Source organism: Neoarius graeffei, chromosome 1 (assembly GCF_027579695.1).
Source record: "Neoarius graeffei isolate fNeoGra1 chromosome 1, fNeoGra1.pri, whole genome shotgun sequence".
Lineage (NCBI taxonomy): Eukaryota > Metazoa > Chordata > Actinopteri > Siluriformes > Ariidae > Neoarius > Neoarius graeffei.
This window is the reverse complement of record NC_083569.1, coordinates 24,696,408-24,705,174: the sequence shown is the minus strand read 5'-3', so window position 1 is coordinate 24,705,174 and position 8,767 is coordinate 24,696,408. Positions and strand designations below refer to the sequence as shown.

Genomic DNA, 8,767 nt, shown 5'->3' with positions numbered 1-8,767 from the left:
CACCTGAAGACCACTTTCTGCTGGTGAGAATGGCCCCAGATGGACAGTTTGAAGATCAGTGAGATCACTGTGGATGAGACTGAGGACCTGAAGGTGTCTTGGGTGTGCAATTTCTGCAAAGCACTTTGCCCTCAAGTCTCCATCAATGCACATAGTCAGGTGGTATTTGTTTATATTTGGAGGCTACTTTGCAAAATTTACCAAGTCTTGTTTTTGGTAATAATATACAAGTTCAGATATAAATTCATAAATCTGGACTCCTTGTAATGTTTGTAGGCTGCTGTTTCATAGTTAATTATGCAGGGGAACTTTGCACATAAAAAGAGCCCTGAAACCACATATAGGAAATTGGTATAAAATTATTATATCATTAATATGCAATTATTATATCCATAATAGGTGTTATTTGTGGCACGCAACCTTTTTACTCAGGTCAAAAGCAGGGTTCATACATTAGATACCCATTTAACCCTAAAAGGGCCTAAACTACTGAGTGGGATCAGTTCGAACCTCAGAGGTGGTGTGCTGCTCAGTCTATTCAACTGACATAACTTTTTGCTTTTAGGAGTTTGTTACTCTATAGATTCTTTATCTAAAAGTATTTTTGTTTCAAGATTGATGAAAAAAAGTGTTTAACAAGGTGACTGATTTTCTGTTTGGGTCCCATAACTCTGTGAGATTTGTTGCAAAAATATTTCAGCAAGTTAGTCGCTTCTTTGTGTGTCTATCTTTGCCTATTTGTACATTTGCTTGCTTGTCTCAGATGTCTGCCATAATTAAGAATATAACTCTTTCTTACAAATTGTAGATAACTAGTGAACCTGTTAGTTATAGAGTTACTGAAATGTGTGATGTCTGATGCTTATCTGTCCATGCCCTCTCCATACACAACAACAGACAGTCCAGCAGATACAGAGGAAACTGACATTGTCTAGTTGTGAAAGTGACATTGTTTACTTTTGAAAATAGTCCAGTGGCTGTTCTGGTCATAATATGTGTTACCAATAACTGCTTTTATCTCAGTGTTTTGTGTTTGAATCCTTAGGCAAAGTGTTACTTCTTGATGTAGTTTGGACATTAAAAAAAAAAAAAAAAACTGTGAGCAGCTTAGTAATAAATGTATCACAGAAATTTCTAAAATGAGAGATTGTAAGCTGAGTTCTGGAATGTAGATAAGCTATAAATATTCTCAAGTTCTGTAGCAATAGTGTAAAATATTTCTGGCTTTTTTATGTTCTCTGTACATAAATGTCTCATTTTAAACTTAATTTGATAATATCATGTAAATATATGAGTTCTATTCATATAAAGTTAGTAAACGGGTAATTAAAAAAAATACAGATGTTATAATGGACTTAAGTGATACGGATATATGGTTGGGGTTTTTTTTAACGTTTTTACATGCGATATTTAGCATTTCCTTTTTTTGGTGAAAATGGTGATTGCTGACATTACAACAAGTAAAAATAATTTGTTTGGGATGTAAATAAAGGGTTAATACTGAGAAACCAGACTTGGCAAATTTTGCAAAGTAGGTTACATATGCTCCCTGACTATAAAGTTTCTTCAAAACATGTTGCACTCAAGTATCTATCAGTGAGCCTTTGACATCATAAACAAAAGACTTCAATTAAAACTCTAAAGGATTCTTATCATGCTGCAAATATTTGTAAGTTCCTGGTTACACAATTCCAACTTTTAGCACTAGGAGACTCGGGACAAGAACTCCATGAGATGTACACGGAAAAAGCATGAGGTTAAGAAAATTACAAGTTAAAAACGACAAGAAGACAGTCATCTATATCCCCCACCCTATATGCCAACTATATACCAAGTTTCAAGATATTATTTATCACATTTTTCAAGTTCTGCTGCAGGAAACCAACCCTACCTCTTTACACTGACTTCAGCACCCCATGGCATAAACCCACAGGACCGTTGGTCCAGGTGAGCTAAAAGTGAAAATTTCTCACATTTCTTAGAATCAAAAGGCACATATACATTATCTTGTTAACATACCAAGTTTCAAATCTGTATCATGAATAGTTTTGGATATATGCTCTGGAAATGAACATTGTTCTTAGGAACTAATTCAAAATCTATTTTTTTATGTAAAAATTTGAAAATTAATTTTTTCCAAAAATCCAAAATAGCAAAACGCAGCAGTTCACATGTTCCTTGATACGTATGCAAAGTTTCATGAAAATATCTTCAGTAGTTTTAAAGATATGGCCTGGAAATGAAAACATGACCAGATGGAACCCGTTTCTATATCCCCCGCCAAACTTCGTTTGAGCAGAGGATAAAAAAAAGAACCAAAAATACTGTGGGTGGTAAAAGAGAGCAACTGGACTTGCTTGAAGATTCTTGAAGACGTTTCACCTCTCATCCGAAAGGCTTCTAAGACAGAAGAAGTATTTGGATGAGAGGTGAAACGTCTTCAAGAATCTTCAAGCAAGTCCAGTTGCTCTCTTTTACCACCCACAGTTTACTATGACCTGGATGACTGGGAATCTTCACAGACATGCAATCAAAAATACTGTTTGGATTTCTTTTTGGTTGGAGTTCTCATCACCTGAAAACCATTGGCTGCTGCTGAGGATGACCCCACATGAAGAGCCTGAAGATCAGGAGGTCACTCATGGTGCTTATGGTTCGTCTCTTGAGGGCTTGGCCTGTCCAGTGTTTTTGTTAGCTCAGATGAGAAAGTAGCCAGAATGTACAGTCCACAGCCCACTCTACGATTGACACACCACATTATTTAAAATGTGTGTCTTTTTTTGTGAGGCAAATAGTAAACAGAAGCTAACTGCAGCTAAGAACTAAAGTTGTGAGTGACGTGACACCAATTTCTGTGGGCTGTTTGGAGGATCGGTGCAGGGGCTTCAAGGTTCTGCTGTGGCCCCAAGCTTCAGCAGCTGTGAAAGAATTAAGGCTCCATAGCTCAGTGGTGAGAGCACTGGTCTTGTAAACCAGGGGTCATGAGTTCAATCCTCACTGGGGCCTGTAAGGGATACTTTTAAGGTAAAAAGATGATCCAGACAAGAGAGGGAATATTGAGAACACTGACACCAGAAAGTGCTGCTCATGATTTCTCATCACCTGAAGACCACTTTCTGCTGGTGAGAATGGCCCCATGTGGACAGTTTAAAGATCAGTGAGATTACTCTGAATGAGACTGAGGACCTGAAGGTGTCTTTGGTGTCCAATTTCTGCAAAGCACTTTGCACTCAGGTCACCATCAATGCACAGATGATAACGTCAACAACAACAAAAAAGACTTCAAATTAAGACTAATATATAGATTGAGGCACTGCCTAAAAGTGGAGCGCCCATCTGTTTCTGGTTTGTAGAATTTTCTTATATCATAGCCTGCCTCTTTTGTTTTATTTCTTTACCATTATAGTTACTATACTGTTTCCTTATGTTGCACAAAATGTCAGGCGACAACAGTGACAAGTTACTCACTACTATACTGTCCCGACTACTACTCTACTTCACTAGTTGTTGGGTTTCCTGTGGTGGCAGGCATGCACACACAGGACCGAAACCATCAGAAAACAACTCGATGGGTTTCTTTATGTCTCCACACTCAACGCCTATGGGGCTCCGCTCGCATGGGCCGAAGGAGCGCCACTAATATGAAGATTTAAATTTTAATTACAGATAGGAGTGTGGTTCAGGTAAAGGTTAAACTGATTTCCGTGGTGAGTAAATACCGATAGAGCTAGTGTTGGTGTGGGGATGTTCTAAAGCAGCCGGCAAAGCATGTCATTTAGAATGACGAATCCGCACGACTTGCAGTTGCTGCTCTCTAATAGTTCCAATACAACCAGTCAGGGGGTGGCACGGTGGTGTAGTGGTTAGCGCTATCGCCTCGCAGCAGGAAGGTCCTGGGTTCGAGCCCCAGGGCCGGCGAGGGCCTTTCTGTGTGGAGTTTGCATGTTGTCTGTGTGGGTTTCCTCCGGGTGCTCCGGTTTCCCCCACAGTCCAAAGACATGCAGGTTAGGTTGACTGGTGACTCTAAATTGACCGTGAATAGTTGTCTATGTGTCAGCCCTGTGATGACCTGGCGACTTGTCCAGGGTGTACCCAGCCTTTTGCCCGTAGTCAGCTGGGATAGGCTCCAGCTTGCCTGCGACCCTGTAGAAGGATAAAGCAGCTAGAGATAATGAGATGAGACAGCCAGTCAGCCGTCTGTCACAGAACACGACACATCTGGAGTGTGTCATTTTCACCTTTGGCACTGTGTTCATCTTAGAAACTCACTGCGCTCGCGAGATAATCTGCTCTCTGACGTCATTTCTGTGGATTGAGCGGGACAGAAACCACCCCTCCCCCACCCAGGTTTTTCCTCTGCTCTACAACAAAATCATAGGTGACATACTTTCTTATTTTGAACACAGAATGGCAAATTTCACCGAAAAGTAAGCAAAATATATAAAGTTTTCAAGGTCTTTGGTTGAAATGTTTCCCCTCGTGGGCCAAGTTGTAACAGGAGCCAAACCATGCAGGCGATATTAAAGCTAAGCTAACATAGCATGCGCAGTGCGCAGGCAGCCTTTTGCCACCTATTTACCATCAGCTGACCTGTCGCTAGTGTATTGCTGTTTTCTTTCTTTGTCCATACTGTTTGAATTGATCAGTATAACTGGTTTCATAAGCCATGCTCGGCATTAAATCACTGTTTGCCATCACTTCATTCTCATGCATTTAACTGTGCTATGGGGAGAGCAGGGAAAGGCCGAGCGGCATTTTTTGGATACCAAATGTTTGTCATCAGGGTTGCCACCCGTCCCATAAAATACAGAACCGTCCTTTATTTGGCAATTAAATCTTGTGTCCCCTATTGAACCGATACGGGACGCGATTTGTTCCATATTTTCATAAATGTCCAATACACATGTCTGTCACACATATCAACACTAAATCTAACAATAATGAACAAAATAAAACAGGAAATACTCCGTTGTGGGATCTACCCAGGACACAAACCCCTCCACTCTGTGTCACGCTCTGTGCGTCTGTGCCTGGCTGCCTGCATCACTGCGTGTGGCGCTGTCACGGTTGCCTGGAGACAGACAACACACACCGGCGCTGCTCAAAAAACCCGGGCCTTTTAAAAATGTCTGCTGCACCCGGGACTCCACCACGTCCTCAAAAGCGTAAACGCTTACAAAAATACAGACGTGAGTGGGAAGAGGCACATCCTTGGCTGGACAGCGTGAGTGGAGACGACTACACAGCAAACTGTAAAGTCTGTCGGCGAGTGTTTTCAGTGGCAGACGGTGGGCTGTCTGACATTAGACAGCATTCGTCGGGAGAGCAACACTGCAGATATGTAAGAACACAGAAAACACAAGCGTCAGTGTCACAGTTCTTTATACCCCAATCATCTCCTGAGAGTGATACGGTATGGGACATTATGTTATGATTGTTGTTTGTTTGATTGATTGTTTGTTTGAATTAATGATCATTCATCCGTCCGAATGGACGTGTTAAAAAGGATGACAGAGTTGATCCACAAATCAAGCTCTCACTAAATCTCAGCACCTCACTCACTCACACACAGGACCCCTGTCTTCCACACTCACCCCGCCCCCTCGCTTTCTCATCCAACCACGTACTTGCCCGTACTATACACATTCACTGACAATCAGAAAACACACAACATTATTATTATTATTATTATTATTATTATTATTATTATCACACAGCATTCACAGTATAATAATAACAAATAAATAAATAAATAAATAAATAAATAAATAAATACGTACATTTCCTCGATTAAAAATTTTATTTTATTAGTGTGGTTTACTTTAACTGTTTGGATGACATGACTTCATTTCAAGTCATAAGACAGACAGCAGAGAAATACTGTTCAATTTAATCTGTTGACTGTTTAAATCTGGTCTACTCCACAGACAAGAGAAACACAACAGTTCCTGATGAACTCAGGACTGTTGAGGGAAGGAGTAATGTTTTGCACTTTCTTGTTTTCTGCATTCTTGAATAAGCAGACATACATTTTTGTTGTTTTTTGTTCTCTTATTTCCTCTCTAAGTAAAAATGTCCCCAAGGTTCACAAAGAGAGTCCCTACACCAAGAACAGTTATGCACTTACATTTACAGTGATATTAAGTTCTCAATATATTTAGATTATATTTTAAAAGTTCATTGTTGCCCACTTGTACATTAGACATTTTTACAGCATTGGCAATAAAGCATTTCAAGCCTTAAGTATGAGTAATTGCTTCTTGATCACCCCTTTACTAAAAACACCTACAAAATAAAACATACCACTGCTGCGGGCACCCCACCCCATGGGAGTCGTGCCTGTGGTGGTCATGGCCCCAAGGAGCCGTGGTGGGAGTCCCTTATTTTCATTTCTGAATGGTGGCCATGGGCGTAAAAATGCATATGGACGGTATGGTCGCGTCCATACCAATATTCAGCTGAGTTTAAAATGTCCATACCATTTTTGAATGGAGAAGCCGCGATGCGGGAAACGCTGAATAAAAACACCAAACGCGGTATCGCTTCCAGCTGATTTTCAGTTGTGAACAGACCTCTCAAAGACAGCTGACTATTGGTGGGGACAGGTAAAAAAGCTTTATAAAGCTTGGATTGGCCCACCTCCCGTTGCCTTGATGTTGCTATGGTTTTTTGTTGTCATTAGCTGTAAGCAGTAGCAAGCGGTAAAATCAGCATCCAACTCGCTGCTACAGCAAAACAGCACACAGGCAGTGATGTCGGGCAATAAAAGAAAACGTAAGGAGGACATAAGACATTATTTTACCCAGTCAATGGTAAGCTATTCAAAACAAAATAGCCTTGTTAGAGAACCTCTTCAGACAGTGACGTTTTCTCTCTCTCTCTCACACACACACACACACACTAATAAATGCTTGTAGGTAATGCTAAATGTTTACTTATATTTACTTTTTTCTTGCTCATTGTTTGCATGTATATGCATATGTATATATGCATGTGTATATGCGTATGTATGTAACCTCTGCAATAAAATGTGAAAATGTAAAAATGTGAAACAATTGTCACTTAACCCTTTCAACTTAATGAATAAACATTTTTGCAAAATGCACTACAACTACCAAAACTCTTCACACTTCTACCACCCATACCTACATTACTTCCAGATTCTGAAATTGCAGTAACTCAAAAGGAAGCACATGATGTTTCAAATGTGTGAAAATAGTAAAAGTTGTGTGAAAATGAAGCAGCAGCACATAATTTTGATTGATTGTGTTGTTGTATTTTGGGTAGGTCATCCACTACAGCGAAATTCACAGCAACTTCAATGTCCACTTTCTCTGTGTGATAATGTATTGCCCGTATACATGCAGATGTTAGCCTAAGTCTAAGACTAAGTGTACCTGGTGCTAAAAATCAAAATAACATAAAGGAATGGACAACCAATCATTTGTACAGTGTAGGCCACATTTCGTGCGACAACCATGGCGCACTGGGGCGCTTGGCTAAATTATGTCCCCACCAGTATCAACACCATTTTTACGCCCTTGATGGTGGCAACCCTATTTGTCATGTCTCGTTCAAAATGCTCATTGTCATTTACATCTCTCATCTGTGTTCACTTTGTCTAATATCAAGAAATGCAAATGTACACACAGGCTGTGGAAAAACAAACATTCTCATTTATTGGGTAAAACTTTGTGATGACATTTCCATATTCACTTTACTCACTGGCAATCAAACTCCGGCACTTCTGGGTTTAGGTGGGGAAACCGAGGGACTGTACCACTTGGGTCAGATAGAGGGGTTTCGTGGGTTGAACCATTTTGACAGGGGTGCGAGTGGATTCAGGGCAACTTGTCAGATCCCGAAGAATTTCGCAGTGATTTCAAAATCAGCATCACTATTTAGAATTAAATTCCTACAACTCATCATTTATATTAATTCATTTTTTACCCGTTTTCTTCCTCTTTCAGCTTGTGGCATTTCTTGTGAAAGATTTCTTTGCCTTTCTCTCGCTCTTTCACCGCTTCTTTCCTTTTCTTCCTCTGGCAAAACTCTCTTTGACTTCATCTTTCTCTCCTTGGTTCACTTGTTTTGACATCTTTTTAAAGTTTGTATTAAAGTGTGTAAAGTGATGATTATTGTGTTGCGCTGTTTGAGTTGCTCTCGGTGGAAAAACACGAAAAACACAAAATTATCTGCAGACAAAAATAAGTGACGTAGGCACGCTCGCGCTTCTAGTTCCGGCCAAAATCAAACAGCCAATCAGAATCTCGAGGGGCGGGGACGGACACAGCTGGGATCCCTGTGTGTCTTCAGGATGGAGCTCCGCGATGAATAAACTTATCAATAAATAATTGTTCTTTTTGTTTGTTTTAAAGGTGTCATTCCACGACAAACCGTTTAATACTTGCTCTTTTTGAAATACCATAGGTCACTCTGAGTTGCATCTGCATGCTGCACGTGAAAATTTTCTTCTACCCCCATTCCCTGGATTAGCCTATGAAAGAAAATAGATGGAAAAACGAGCGAATCAGAAAAAGCCCTACAAACTTACGTCACTTCGAAAATTAGTAGTCATGGCCTCGCCCATAACCCACTGGAGGGAGCGTCACAGTGCCGTTAGCCAATCAGAAGCGATATGTTTACATGTCATGAATATTCATAAGTGTGGCAGTTCTCGTGTATGGGCGGAGCACAGAAGATGGCAGGACAGAGCTCCGGTTGATAAACCGTTTTATTGTCACACTTTTCAGTCTAACTTGGTTTG

General features: G+C 40.3%; 1 non-coding gene across 1 annotated transcript; it reads left to right on the top strand.

Annotated features, from left to right (window-relative positions):
- Positions 1-2,933: 2,933 nt before the first annotated feature.
- On the top strand, positions 2,934-3,006 carry trnat-ugu (transfer RNA threonine (anticodon UGU)). The gene has a single exon. It is a non-coding gene; the product is annotated as a tRNA-Thr (tRNA).
- The last annotated feature ends 5,761 nt before the right edge of the window (positions 3,007-8,767 follow it).